The 15,397-nt window shown below is 34.2% G+C and overlaps 1 protein-coding gene and 1 long non-coding RNA gene across 2 annotated transcripts in view; both read left to right on the forward strand.

The window, feature by feature from the left end:
- Fgf10 (fibroblast growth factor 10) overlaps window positions 1-15,397 on the forward strand; it is an 84,262-nt gene that overhangs the window by 39,434 nt on the left and 29,431 nt on the right. The gene's annotated exons all lie outside the window — the stretch shown is intronic.
- The window catches only part of LOC125615764, a 25,171-nt gene that overhangs the window by 4,134 nt on the left and 5,640 nt on the right, over window positions 1-15,397 (forward strand). The window contains exon 2 of the long non-coding RNA XR_007346357.1: window positions 14,750-14,753. This is a non-coding gene — a long non-coding RNA (uncharacterized LOC125615764). The remainder of the gene's footprint in view (window positions 1-14,749; window positions 14,754-15,397) is intronic.

Here is a 15,397-nt window from a genome sequence, read left to right on the forward strand (position 1 = left end):
TTTTTTTTTTTTTTTTTTTTTTTTTTTTTTTTTTTTTTTTTTTTTTTTTTTTTTTGTATATTTTTTCCGAAGACTAATCTTAACCACTTGACTTCACTGTCTTCAAATGCTTTTCAAGAACTTTTTAGGTTAAAAAAAATTCAGATTTTAAAGTGACACCTTTTGTGTTTTTTTTTCCCCTAAAGATATTTAACCACAGTAAAATTAGAATTCTAAACTATTTTCAAAACCAACTATGAATCAAAGTATTATACACACCTAGATTGAGTCTACCTTCTTTCAAAATAGAATGAATTCCAGCAGGAAATAAAATGACTCCAACAAAGGCAATGAGATAAATATTCAGCTTTTGGAAATGCGAATATGTACGACACATACATATGCTTTATATATATCAACATTTCTGGTATACTTAAAGGGGAAATGCTTTCCCTGTTTCTTAGAGATGAATTACCATCATTAAAAAAGCTGAAAGGCCATAAAGACCTTAATTTGTAAAGTGATGATGAAAAGGATGAGATAGCTAAATTGCTCTGCATGTGAACTTAATAGAGATCTGGCTCCTGAATGAAGTAGCAAGACAGGAGAGCAGGTTCAGGAAATGAAAGAGGAGGTAAAACAAAATAGGAGACAAAAGGCGATGGAGACAAGTGGGAAGTGAGAAATTAGTTGATAGTAGAAAGTGGAAGAGGAGCAGGGAGTGTGATGGAAGTATTATGGAAAGTAAGCACATATTTTATTTAATCTTAAATTACTTGCATTGGCATAACCTCTATACCCTCCCTAATTGTAAATATTAAGCTAAGTCTATTTCATACATAATGTCATCAGTAAGTCTGGGGAGGCGAAGAATATGGCAGCAAAGAATCTCAGCTTCTCAATACAGCTAGCAAAGAGCACAAAACATTAAAAAGTCACGAAAAGTTCAAAGGCAATTTTAGTGGACACATAAAATAGAACGTTCAGGGTAAGCAAGAATTTAGAGGCAACTATGAGTAGTGACACATATCTATAATCTCAGTGACTCAGGAGGCTGAAGCAGGAAGATTGCAAGTTTGAGGCCAGTCTCAGCAATCTAGCAAAGCCCTAAGCAATTTAGGGAGACTTTGTCTCAAAATAAGAAATAAAAAAAGACTGTGGGAGTGGCTCAGTGCTTAAGTGCCCCTGAGTTAAATCCACAGTACAAAAAAAAAAAAGAATTTAGAGCCAGAAATGATAAGGAGAAGCATAAAACATAAATCACCACTGCCCAGCATCCTCCCCATGTATGGTTGCCAGATTTTTATCAGTTGAGACCCCTCCTTATAGAAATGTTTCAAGTCCATTAAACTCTTAATAGAACTTCCAGTGAAATATGAATTTCAGATAAACAACAAATGAGTTTTAATCTAGATTTGTTCAAAATATTATATGGAATATGTATATTCTCAAAATAAAAAGTGCATGCATTGTTTATCTGAAATCCAAATTTAACTGGGCATTTTGCATTTTTATTTGCTAAGTCTGGGCAACCTGATCCCAAGAACTCCTGTAGATAATGGGAAGAATAACAGGTCTCACCTTATCTGGAATAGAGGTGATAGACACTTGCACTGAAACTTCTTCACAGCTGACTGAAACTTCTTCGCAGCTAAGAGTGTCTAGTGAGCACAAATATACATAATTAGCGTCAGAATGATTATAAAATTCAGTTCCCAGTCCAATTAAGTGCTCTTTCTTCTGTCCCTATTTCCATTTATGGCAAGACTATTGCATTAGTAAGTTTTATTAGTATTAACTTCATTTAAAACTTAAAGAATAGTTTATTCTATATTGCCAGTGTTTTCATAAAAGAAAATTACATTTCTAATAACTCACCAATGGTCTACCTTTAAATGCACAACTTCTCAGAATAGTTGAGACAGTTAAGGCAACAGAAATGTTGCCTTAATGCCTATTCACCAGCTCATATATAGTAAACTAGAAGGCAATAGCATCCTTGAAGCTTCTGTTAATCATCCTCATATTTGTCAAATGTTTTCACTGAAGCAGATTCTATTTACATTTTATACCAAATTATGACTGTCTTAGGAAAAATAACATATTGGAGAATGGTTATATGGAAGATTCCTATATTTATCTTCTACATTAAATAAAAAATATACCATGGTTCCATCATAAAGGAAAGTATACTATCAAGACATTAAAAAATCTTGTTCTATGTTTTCCTGTAGAAATGATAAAAATTTGAGCCGGAGTCACTAGGTCCCAGCCACCAATGCAACAGACTTCTGCTGTAAGGGCAAGAGTAGAGCTTAATCAGCAAGTATGGATTTACACTTATTATGTGCTGCAGGTAGACATTTTGCTCTGTGCCTTGGTTACAAAGGAGGGCATCAAGTATGATTTATTCATGTGGCAATCAATTTATAGCCACGGTATAAACAGTATGTGTGCATGCGTGGACACACATACCCTCAGAGTGATCCTTCTTAGCAAAAGCAGTAAGATTTGCCAGGAAATGACCATCATATAAACCAATACTTTAAGTTTTTAAAGGATGAATGGGGTGTATGAGATACAAAAGGGAAGTGTTATTCACACCATCCCAAACAATCGGATACGTGTGCAACTCATAATGATCACTTTTATAGTGACAATTCTATTTATTTCTCTTCTCTATGGTGTAAGCTCCATGAGGCAGGCTGTCTCTGTCTGTTTATTTCTAATTCACTACCTAGATAAGTAGATAACTCTATAAAAATTTGCAAAAAAAAAAAAAAGTGGACACATGAAAAAAAAAAAAAAAGGATGAATCTATCCCCCTGCTTCTGGCTAAGTCAGGCTTGTGTCCTCAGCTCTCTGGTTCAGATCATTCTAATAGCATCCTCCCTAGGCTTCCTGGAAATATTCCTGCCTCACTCAAATCTCCCTTTCATGTCACTGTCAAAGTGTTCATTCTGAGTTGCACATGTATCCAATTGCTTGGGATGGTGTGAACAATACCTCCCTTTTGTATTTTGCAACCCCCCATTCATCCTTTAAAAACCTAAAGGACTGCTTAATATGATGGTTCTTTCCTGGGAAATCCTACTGCTTTTGCTAAGGAAGATTACTTTGAGTGTGTGTGTGTGTGTATGTGTGTGTGTTTGCATGCCACAGGATGGAGCTACTCTAAAACATACTGTTTATTAGTCAGGAGACTTTTTACATTGAGACCTAAATTATGTGATAGAGTAAGCCATAACAGAATCAGGAAAGTAGGCTCAGGCAGAGTACCTAGCTACAAATAATAAAACCAATGTGCTAAAGCAGCCAAAAGACCAGCTGGCTAGAAAATATTGTATGGAAAAAGAGGTTTAAAAAGTAATTGTGTTCCTGAAGGCTTTGCTTGGGAGTCCGACATCTAATGGAACTTAATTGGCACCCACTGGAAGGAATAATATAGGTAAATGACATAATACAGTTTATAATTTAAAACAAAAATCATTTTGACAACTTTGGGGACAAGAGATAGTAGAAAAGAAAAATGGAAATATTATGCAGATGAGAAATACTGTGGAGAAGTAATAGCATCAAGACAAATATTGAAGGTAGAATCAATAAGTCTTCATATTTGACTGTAAATAGGGGTAGGAGATACAAAGGCAAAAGAAGGAGAACAAGTGGATGGTATTGCTTTGTACTGAGACAAAGAAACCTGTGGGACAAGCAACAGATTTGAGAGTGCAAATCAATTTTGAAGTATTAAGATCACTATTAAAATTTTAAAGGTAGCTAATAAGTAGTTAGAGTTTAGGGAAGAGGTCATGGCTGGAGACATACACCCGGGCATCAGCAATATATGTTTGGAATGTAAACTCATGCAACAGAGGTCCCTGTGGAACCAGCATAGAACATTTGGGCCTGAGTCCAAAGTCAGTCCAGTATTTCCACATTGAGTACAGCAAGGGAAGAAGGAAGAAAAAGGATTTAGAAGGTGTGCCAAAGGAATAGGAGAAAAGTCAAGAAAGTGTGATATCTCAGAAGACAGTAGAGAAAACTGTTTCCAGAAGTATGGAAGGTCAGCTACATCAAGTGTCCCTGAAAGGAGAAATAAGATGAGAAAAGCGCACTGGAATTTAGGAGCTTGGGAAAAGTTGGTTCCTGATGAAAGGCAAGTAGAAATCTAATTTTATTAAGCTAAGGAAGTAATGAAATGTGAGACAATGGAAACTTCACATATAGAAAAGTTTATGCTTTTCTAGCAGAGGGAGCACAGAATAAAAATAGAGAGAAACTTGGTGAAAAACTTGCAGTCAAAGAAAGGTTATATTTAACATGAGAAATACCCCAAAATGTTGCAGAGAATGAGCACACATATGGACAGATATTGATGATGGAAATAATCGTTCACGTGCATAAAAATGAAGTTAAGTAGTAATGGGAAATTTTAGGGTGTTAATATTCGTATAAACAGAACGATAAAAGTATGACTGAAATGTGATATCCTTTTGGGAAATACTGCTTTAATTTTATTTACTTTACTTACATTTTTCTCAGTTCAAATGAAATCTTCCCATTTTCTCATTCATTGTTTTGCAATGAAACAAAAAATATACTGTTAGTAATGCCCAATATTTTGTTATTTTAAGACTATTTTTAAGATTTTTTGCAGACTCACACATGGAATCCTATTTGCCTCGTAATAAAGAGCTGATGTGGATGGTTTAAAATAAATTTTATTGTTTATTACTAAAAATATCCACAAGGATGCAAAAAATAGTGTACACACACTAGATATGGTGATTCAAGTTATAAGGAGGAATGTGACTATCAATTGTGATAACTGAATCTTTTACACAGCCAAGGCCACAGACTGATGGCATGTATATGATAGAAAAAGAAAGGAGCCTATGAGTAATTACCTATATTACATGTTGTCTATGTGAGGAAAATTACTAGGAATACACAAGTGATTTTTATCCAAATTCAGAGAGTTATTTTTCAAATGAAATCCTTTGAAAGTCCAAAAACTTCCTTTCCTTTACTGACCTGGAAAAACCACTGACCCAGTACATACCATAAAATCAGAACAATGCTGAAACTTACTGTTATTATTAGCAAATGTTCCACAGAAAATCATCTTTAAAGAAAACTTGTATTCTCAATCCTAAGTATTAAAAACACAAAATATTTGTCCCTAGAAACAGAAGTAGGTCAGGGAGTTGGTTTTAAAAAAAAAAAAAAAAGAGAGAAAGAAAAGAAAAAAATGGAGGAGAAAAAAAAATCAACAAAACCTCTATCTTGGTAAAAAGAAAAAATATATTTAACTTTTGCCCAAATAATAGCTCAGCTCAAAGCTGACATGTTTACTGTTTCTTTTAAATTTAGAAAACAAAAATCTTTCAGGAAATCTTGTCACCAACTTTCAAATGATATCTCTTATTAGTTTACAACAACCTAGTGACACATACAATTGCTCCTATTTGATTTGTCTATGATGCTCATAAAGATCAAATTTTCAGCATGGACTGAAAAATAAATTTACGAAATTCCATTTGGGTTTTAAATTTCCAAATATTGATGGTATAATGGGATTATTAAAGATACATGCCTAGTTTTTAAAAATTATTATAGAAAAGAAAATATTGCTTCCTAGCTCTTCCTAGAAGAGGAATGAGGGATGTTTCTGTTTATCTGTATCAGTGCTGAGCAACTGTAGTAGCTCCCTAGCAGGAGTTAAAATAATGGATCTGAAATCACTTCCAAGTTGATTCCCTTAAAATAAGATGGCATGCAATGTGGACATTATAGGGTTTTCAATGTTCTTCTTCAAAGAATAAGTTAAAATAACTCACTGACTTGAAGACTCTGATGAGTTTTATGTCTTTGTTTTCTAATAATGGGATATGGAAATTATCTACCTATCCATCCATCCATCTATCCAGGTATCTATTACCTATATACCTGAATATGTAAAATAATGAAACATATGTATTGATTGTTCATTGTATTCTATAAATCAGATCCATGATTTTTTCTTCATTGGCAGATTTTATCTTTGATTGACACTTCTATTTTTCCTTTTAAGTATAGTGAATAACTGATTCTCTTCTCTTTCTGAATTTACCCAAGTTGGTAGATTCTAAATACTACAAAGAAGACTCTGTATTAAAAACAAAGGGAAAAAAAAGCTCTTCTGATGGAGCCTAAATTCTCAAAAGTCATTTTCATTCAGAATCCCACGACTGGTACTGTTCTTCAGTTTTAAAGTGAAAGCTAGGAGCTATTCCTGGGCTATTAATCATTGATATCAGCATTGATGGAATAATGAAAAGTAATATTGTTATTTTGACAAAAGGCCATGTGTGAGCCATTGTGATAAAGAAACACTGAGCTTTGTCTTGAAATTAACACATATTATTTCAATACCTGCATATACTAAGTTCTTAAACTTTCATACTTTTATCAGGTCTTGTAGTATTTCAATATTACGTCAGTGCTATGTACTTTTTAAAGAGATAAAGGGGAGCTAAAATGTTGACAGCTTATGGATGCAATGATAGATTTCAAAGGTTTTTATGATTTTTATTCAAGTTTATAATTCTTGAGCAATTCTTTAGAAGACTGGTAAAGGAGCAATCCCAAGGAGCATTACCCCTGTTCTTTGGGCTACTTTAATTTCACCTTCCAAATAGTGTTGGTGTAAATTTCTGCTTTTGCCCACCACTCTCTATTTGGGTCTTCTTGGATGCTGTCACTTTTATATATTTCTTCCCTCTTTAGTGTCATCCCTTCTTACCTGTCCAAAGTGGTAGATGTATGTGAAGGGGAAAATGTAAAATTTAGTGGCTACTCATTAAATGGCAGTAGTGGCATTTTGTGGATGGGGAAAAGTTATGTCCACATAAAAAAAACTTCCTCCCCCCAGTTTCCCACAAAGCTTGGTTTTGTACCATTTTCTGTTTCACTAACCAAATAGTGGAGAAAGGAATTGAAAATTAAGGGAAATGGGCAAGGTTCTATCTCATTTGAAAGAAGTGTACGAGAATGAAGACCCAAGTGAGAGATGAGTGTTGATAGGAACATGAAAAGAATGGGAGCAGATGGCCTGACTGCTGGTTCTTTGAGATAATAAGGATCCTGAAAGGGTGGAAGAATTTAGCCAGGAGTGGCAAGGTAAGGAGCTGAAGAGCAAAGAGCAGGAAGCATGACATTACAGCCAGGGGTCAAATGGCCAGAGGAAACCTTTAAGATAAGAAGACAGCATTCAAAGAATCTCAAAGTGAAAAAAGAAGTAGAAATTTCTCAGCATGGGTCCAACAGGTTACTATTTCACATACAGAGTGTTGATAGGAGGTTATCACTGCGTTTTAGTCAATTTGCAAATACACAACAAGAAAATTGCTTTGGCATAACACAACAAAGTCTATTCATATAAAGAAAGATAATGTGCCTAATTGAGTGCCTTATTCTTAATTTTAATTTGTGCCTTATTTTCTCTTTTCCTTAACTGCAAATATTTTTAGTATACTGAAAGAACAATGCCATCACTTGTACATTTTAATGATAAAAACAAGTTATAAAGCACATAATAATATTTTTTGAATGGTGGATTAGACTCACTTGTATTAGTAAGTCTTAAACTTACTTGTATTAAGAATTCTGAAACATTTTAACTATTCTGGTCATCTCTTTATAAAACGGAGAACCTAAGATGGGAAAACTTCAAATAAAAATAATTCAAATTTAAAATGTTCTTTGTGCTTGGATTTTAATCTCTCTGGAGAGAGGTTAGATATTTTGGATACTTTTATATAACACCTTCTTTAGATCATATTCATTGTATGCTTTGGTCACTTTTAGAAAGAAAGTAAAAAAGAGCTTTTTAAAATTGGACTTAGTTGCTCCTAAATAAAAAGGAAATTAGATCGTTGATTTGGCTTTACATTAACTCCAATCCACACTCTGAGTGATATTCTCAACATGCTTCAAATTCACTAACAAGTAGCTGGTTAAATAATCTAAATCTAGATACAACTTGCGCTTCTACACTAATTATCTATATTCTCTTCCATTCCTTGCTGACTAACAATAAAATATCTCTATTTTTTGTCCTTTTTGTCTTTGATACTTATAACAGAACTATTAATGGCAAACAGAAAATGAAAATTAATAAAGAAACTCAGCTGTTAGAGCAGTTGACAAATAAAGTTATAGAGAAACTTTCCATTGTAATTTTAAGATGTGGGGAGGCTTTTGTTACAGTTTAGCTTCTTCATAATAATTGTTTCTTTGAACCTGTGCTGCAATGAGGGAAGACAAGGGAAGAGCTTTGCTGATCTCTGAAACATCAAAGCCTTGGGAAGCTGAGCAGGCTGGACAGATGCTTTTGTCAACCTGAATGGTAGCCATGCCACATCTTTCAATGTTGATAGGGCATTTATCTCCTCTAAATGGCAGAGAGGAGCTCTGGTCACTACAGGGACTCTGAACCAGGATGTCTACACAGAGCTTCATAATTTCTATTTTTTTTAATCCCTTGACTTTGATCATAAGTCATCTTTTCTAAAAATCAACTTTACACTCTGAAAAAGGAAGTTCTCAATACTGGTTATAGAAAATACAAAAGAATATAAAGAAAATAAAAATCACCAATAATGCCATCCCTCAGAGTCAGTCATGGTTATTTTAAATTATCTTCTTTCTTTCTAATATACAAGAACTGTGTATGATAAGTTATAGGTTGAATTACAGCTTCTATAGAATCGTGGTCATTTATCATCATCATATTTAAAGCTTACATTAGTGGAAAGTCCTCAAACCACTGATGTTGTTTCTAACATTTTTTTTTTTTTTGTGATCATTAGTAGAAATAGAATAACCAGGTATTTCGAAGAACCATGCAGTAGAATAATAAATTCCTTAAGTAATACATTTAGTTGGAGATATGGATTGTTTTCAATGTATCATTACCACACATAATAATTTCAATATACTTTTTATTACAATGATCTGTTTGTTGGGAATCTCTGACCATTTTATGTCCTAATAGTGTTTGGCACATAGAAAAACTCTTGATTTAGAATGACTTGTACTAAAGCAACTTAAAGATCTATTGAAGTTTTTAGTAGATTATTTTTGTAACTTTAATTAAATAATTCAATCATCCAAAGGTAATGATAATTTGGTGTGTTTCTCTCTCTCTCTCTCTCTCTCTCTCTCTCTCTCTCTCTCTCTCTCTTTAATTCTTATTCTCTTAGGTTTTGTTTTAGTTTGCAGTGAATGGACCAGAACTTATTGGTTAATGTTGAGTGTTAGTTGTGTCAAGGGGTGTAGTTTACTTAATTCTAAATTTTATTTTTAATTCTCAAGATAAATCTCACTTGTTCATTGGCATTTATGTACTACACTGTTGAATTCAATTGATTGGTATTTTATGTAGTGTTCAATAATCTCTTTCTTTTTGTTTTCTTTATCATATTTCAGTATCAGAGCAGAGTTATATGACTTTTTGCAAAACAAATGGAAGTCACTAGTGTAGCATGGACTCACTAGTTCTAGGAAATAACACTCACAAGCAAGACCATTAGACACTAGAGAATTTGAAGAACTTGAGAATTTGTTCTACAATAGTAGTAGTAGAGATGATAATATCTATCTTATTTAAGATAGTCCTCTTTCTCAGTTTGATTTAGGTGGAAGAATGTAGGATATAAGAAAATTTGAGACACACATTTGATCATTTTTCTAGTTTACCATTCTGACTTGCCACCTCTATTTCAATTAGTAAGAACTTAGGTTTTTTTTTCTTTTTCATATATATATCACTTATTCTCTTTAAACTTCACCTCAGATTGAATGTAACTCAGATGAAAATTTTCAAACTTCTAAAATATGCAAAATGAAGAGATATATAATATTATTATCATTTTTACTATATAACTATTATCATTGTTGTAACTGCTTTAAGGCATAATCTCATTTAGTTCAAATTATAGGTCTAAATTCTATTATTATGTCATATTACAGATAAAAAAATTGGTTTAGCAAGATTAAATAATTCGCCCAAGGTCACAAAGATAATATGTTTAGCTAGAATTTTTACTCAAGTAGTCTGAAATTTCCAAAGCCCTAATTCATACGCATTATTTTATGTAGTTTCCCTCTCCATTATATTACTTGTTAGAAAAATCTTTCTGTGAGAATGTCCTCCCTCACCCTCTCTAGAGGAAGAGAAGAAAGGTTTGGGGAAATTAAGTGATACAACTACAAAACAACAACAACAACAACAAAAAAAAACCCAAAGAGAACTGGAAAGTCAATAAAAAGATGTGTGAATACCTCTTAGTAAATGATCATTGTTTTGAATGTTCTTTATTATATTATCATAATACAAATAGGGAGATAAGTTCTAATAAGCAATGATTAGGAAAATACAAGCTATCCAGATTTATAACTTATTCTCTTGCCATTACCCATCATTCTTTCATGTTGAAGTTAAATTCCGAGCCTGGGAGTTATGTGGAAAAGATTAAATTAAACCAAATGCGAGATTATATCTTTAATAAAATCCGGAAACACTAGTAGGATGAAATGTTGAAATGAGAACGATTAAAAGAGAGGAAGAGAAAAGTTCTTCCATCATATAGGAATTTCTCAAATTCTCAGTCATGATTTCCCCAGCCACTCATGACCCATTTCTAAATATGATAAAGAAAATTGCCTTTTGCCCCATGTGACCTTTCATCTCTGAAAAGAAAAAATTCTAGCTCTCCAATGAAGGGCTAGAATAAGGAACCAGACTTAAGGCACAGATGAGAGTATCAGGTTCAGATCTCCTGGGTCTCCTCCACTTTCCTATAGTCTCCCTTGGGTTTATTTCTTACCAGTATCTTTATATTCCAGCTGGCTGAATAACAGCAGTCACTAGCTCTCCTGTTCATCCAGCTTTACCAGCTCAGGTAGTAGCTACTCTGCAACAGTACAATTTTTCTAAAACTAGTGGAAAGAGCAGTAGGTTGGAATTAAGAAAAACTAAATTTGAACTTCAGTTGGGTTAACCACCTTTTGAATAAAGCTAGGTGATCTATTTAACCCTTGGCCATCCATTGTGTCTAATCCAAATTACTGATAATCTTTCATGTGACCTCTAAAAGCACTTCTTCTAGCCTGGCACAATGGTGCATGCCTATAAATCCCAGTGACCTGGAAAGCTGAGGTAGGAAGATCACAAGTGTGAGGCCAATCTCAAACTTATTTATTTATTTAAGCAAACTGGAAACTGGATTTCAAGAGATATTCGCATAAGACGCCTCAGGATATTTCAGAAAAAAACTTGGTATTTAAAAAAAAAAGGCTAGAAGAAGTAGTATTTTCAAATGAATGTTTTAGACTATATGGGTAATATGATATACTGGGAGAGGATGGAAAGTCTAAAATTATGGACATAATAAAAAGGCACTATATCCTCATATGAAAGAGGGGGAGAAATATGAATTTGGAGTATCACAAAGTTTCAGGAAACTAAGTTCTGCCTAGAAGCAGAAAACTGGGATAATATATTCGGAAAAGTATTTACCATTATTGTGAGGAAGTAGTACTCTTCCTACTTGTAGCAGAAAAAGATGAAAATTTCCTTTTGCCTCATGTGACCTTTCATGTCTGAAAAGAAAGAGAGTAAGGCTCAGAAATGTCAGTGGAGGAGAATGGAACACCAATGAAGGGCTAGAATAAGGAACCAGACTTAAGGCACAGTTGAGAGTATCAGGTTCCGATCTCCTGGGTCTCCTCCACTTTCCTATAGCTGCATCCACCTCCTATGGAACAGGAATGAAGAGATGCTGAGGTACGAAAACAGAGCATTTATTATTCAAACTGGTGACCTTCATCATCTCCTTTCATTGCACTAAAAGGGCCACTGTTGAGAATATGGAAATCAAATTGCACAGAGGGAAAGGATGCCCTTTATAAGTTAATTAACAGAAGAACAGTTTGAAAATCAACAGTGTCCAACATGATCTAGTGAGGGCCAAGAGGTTTGATGTCATACATCAAGTCATGGCCTGGGGTGCTTAGCATTGGATTAAGTGCTTAGAGAGGCCCCATAAAGGAAAGCTATTAGTAATCTCCTAAAATTTTTGCTACCATTCAATGTAGTTATACATACATTTTTCTCTGTTCCCCTCTGTCACTTGAGCTCACTTCAAAATACCACTGTTGAGTTCCTTGTTTCCATCTGTACCCTCAGTGTCTTGTACAGTGCTTTGAACACATTATTTTGTTACTAAAGCCATTCTGTGTCTGGAAAGAAATTCCACCATGCAAGAATTCACTGCATCTGGCTACGTATACTCATTATTCTATCAGCACAGCTAACTTCTGTAATAAATTATAGAAAAAATGATGAATATTTTCTGTCTAGACTGATTTTATTATGTTATTACACAATTATAGAATTGTAGAATCCCGATTTTGGTTCAGCTAGTACTAAATTTTCTTGAGAGGTCTATTTTTAATAACAGTTTGCTAAAATACAATTGTAAAATATAAAAGGGACTCAACATGAGTCCTAATGCATAGCCTGTCATCTTGATCCTAGACTTAGACACTTTCTACAGATTGGCAATAATCAAGCACAATGTAGTTTTGCCACATAAGCCCTTCAGTCCAATGGATTTAATTTCTCCTTCTCCTCCCTGCCATCCCCTTTCTCTTTTTTTCCTCCTGCCCTTCTCCATATTCTTTTTTCTGCTTCTCCTTCTCCTATGTTCCCTTCTTCCTTTTTCCTCTTTATCATCTGTTAACTAGAAACTGATTTCATATCACATGCTGAATATGGTTCCTTCCTTAAACCAATTATGTATCTAAGAAAATTAATTAATTAAATTCATGCATCTCAAAGTGTGGTCCTAGGACCCATGGCATTGTGATCTCCTGGAAGCAAATGCAGACACTGAGACCTCACTGTTGGGTGTTGTGTGTCTCCTTTGAGAAGCAGTCTCGGGGTAGTCTAGGGAAGATATGGTTTCAACCACTAGAGGGCAGTAGGATATATGTACCACAGGGCATTGCTTTTATTTCCCCATTATGATTAAAAGTGCTTGTAAGAATCACCCACAATTGCCAAAGAGATAGTATGCTTAGCTTCTTTAAAGGAAAATCAACAAAATCAGGCTAGGTCATATAGAGAAATTCAACCCGTGAGATTAATGAAATAGGCAGTTCCATGGCACTAACGTAGTATAAAATCAGGTGTCAAATCCCAACTTGTAATTTTGGCTTTTATTCCTAGATCATAGAATTGTAAAAGCTAAGAAAGGCCTTGATAATTACCTCTGTGGCAGCATCCCTGTTTTACAACTGAGAAAGGAAACTCTGATAGGTTAACTAGCTTTTCCCAAATCAGTTTATGGGTTTGCCAAGCTAAAGTTGAAACGATTATCAATAGAGTCCCTACCAAAAGGAAAAAGAGATGTTAACAAAATGCTAACACCTCTTTGTATTATTACATTGGCAAATAAGGTTCATAATTATGCTTATATATCTCATGGGCTTAATACTACTAATTGTTTTATTTTTTTCTGAGATGATAGGAATATAGAGAAGATGCTATAGGTTTGGGGGGGGTTTATTGTTTTGTTTTGCTTTTTTCTTCTCCAAGTTATTTTTATTTATCAGAACACAGCTTGGATGTCTCCATGTTAGAACCAAAAGTATCCACATGTAAATATCAACCAATCACACAGCATTGAGGAACCACAGTATGGCACTGACTCACATTCCTTGTGGCATGACGCTAGCATGATTTCTGCTCTCCGTGGTCTGGGGTTAGGTATGTTAGAATAGCTTGGCTGATAACTGCTTTTGATTCTCAATCCCACATGTCTTTTACATGCAAAATGGGATCAACAACATTGTGTCAGACCCAAGGAGACAAAAGGTGTCGAAAACTAAGCTGGTGAATCCTCACTCATCTAAGAAACTGGCAAGGCTTTACAGAGAAAAGAATCTAATTGCACATGCAACACCCTGGGTACAACTTACTCAATATGTCTTCACAGTGACCTTTTAAATAATGTTTTAAATGTCAATGCTTTTTTAGAATACATTGAGTCAAACATGGAAATTGCTTGAGAAACAATTTCTGAATCTCCAATTACAGGCACAAAGGTTCACATTTCCAATTTCCTCTTCCTCTTTCTCTTACTTATCAATGCAACTATTTCATAAAAACTAAAATCACATAAAATTTATGGGCATGAGCATTTTGATGTTGATAGTTATTTGGCAAGCAATTTTTACAAGTCCAAATTGTTGAGCAAAACTTCAGAATGAAAAATGTAATGAAGCAAAGTCTTGGTGGAGTTATCCCAGCAACAGAGGAACCCCTTGAATATGTGCATAAAACTGTAAAGGACCACCTACTCCAGCTTAATTTCTACCTTGGCAAAGGTAAAGACTTGTCAGAAATGTAAATTTAGCTCCCAGATAAATCTTTCAGTGATCAAACCATAGGAAAACATTTCCCATTCACCTGTCTACCCTTTTACATTACCTCTAGTGGGTTAACAAATTTTAAGCAATTGTCATAATATGATCAGGAATCACTGCTTATAATGAGTTTCCCACCCAGCTCTCTAATTATCAAGAACAGGAGTGCAAAACCTATTCACTAAAATTGAGTTCGGATCTGAAGGAAACATCCTAGTAAGCTCTTTTTATTTATTTATTTTATTTGAAATTAAATAGTCAAAAATCTTACTAAACTATGATGATATCTGATCAGTTTTGTTAGTAATACCTGATTTATAATTTGCACAGTTCAAATTGTGATTTTGGTATTTTCCTAAGCAATAGAACAAATTTTGTACTACTTATATAGGATATGTAGTTTCTCTACCATAATAACAGTGTATTAACCATAAAAAACAGTAGCACTTAATATGCTTAATTTTTAGCATTCATAAAAATACCTATGCATGCACAATTCACAATAGCAAGACTGTGGAACCAACCTAGATGCCCTTCAATAGACGAATGGATTAAAAAAAATGTGGCATTTATACACAATGGAGTATTACTCTGCATTAAAAAATTACAAAATCATAGAATTTGCAGGGAAATGGATGGCATTAGAGCAGATTATGCTAAGTGAAGCTAGCCAATCCCTAAAAAACAAATGCCAAATGTCTTCTTTGATATAAGGAGAGTAACTAAGAACAGAGTAGGGTCGAAGAGCATGAGAAGAAGATTAACATTAAACAGGGATGAGAGGTGGGAGGGAAAGGGAGAGAGAAGGGAAATTGCATGGAAATGGAAGGAGACCCTCAGGGTTATACAAAAGTACATACAAGAGGAAGTGAGGGGAAAGGGAAAAATAATACAAGGGGGACAAATGAATGTCAGTAGAGGGGGCAGAGCTGTCTCTTATACA

Source organism: Marmota marmota, unplaced genomic scaffold (genome assembly GCF_001458135.2).
Source record: "Marmota marmota marmota unplaced genomic scaffold, marMar, whole genome shotgun sequence".
NCBI classification, from domain to species: domain Eukaryota; kingdom Metazoa; phylum Chordata; class Mammalia; order Rodentia; family Sciuridae; genus Marmota; species Marmota marmota.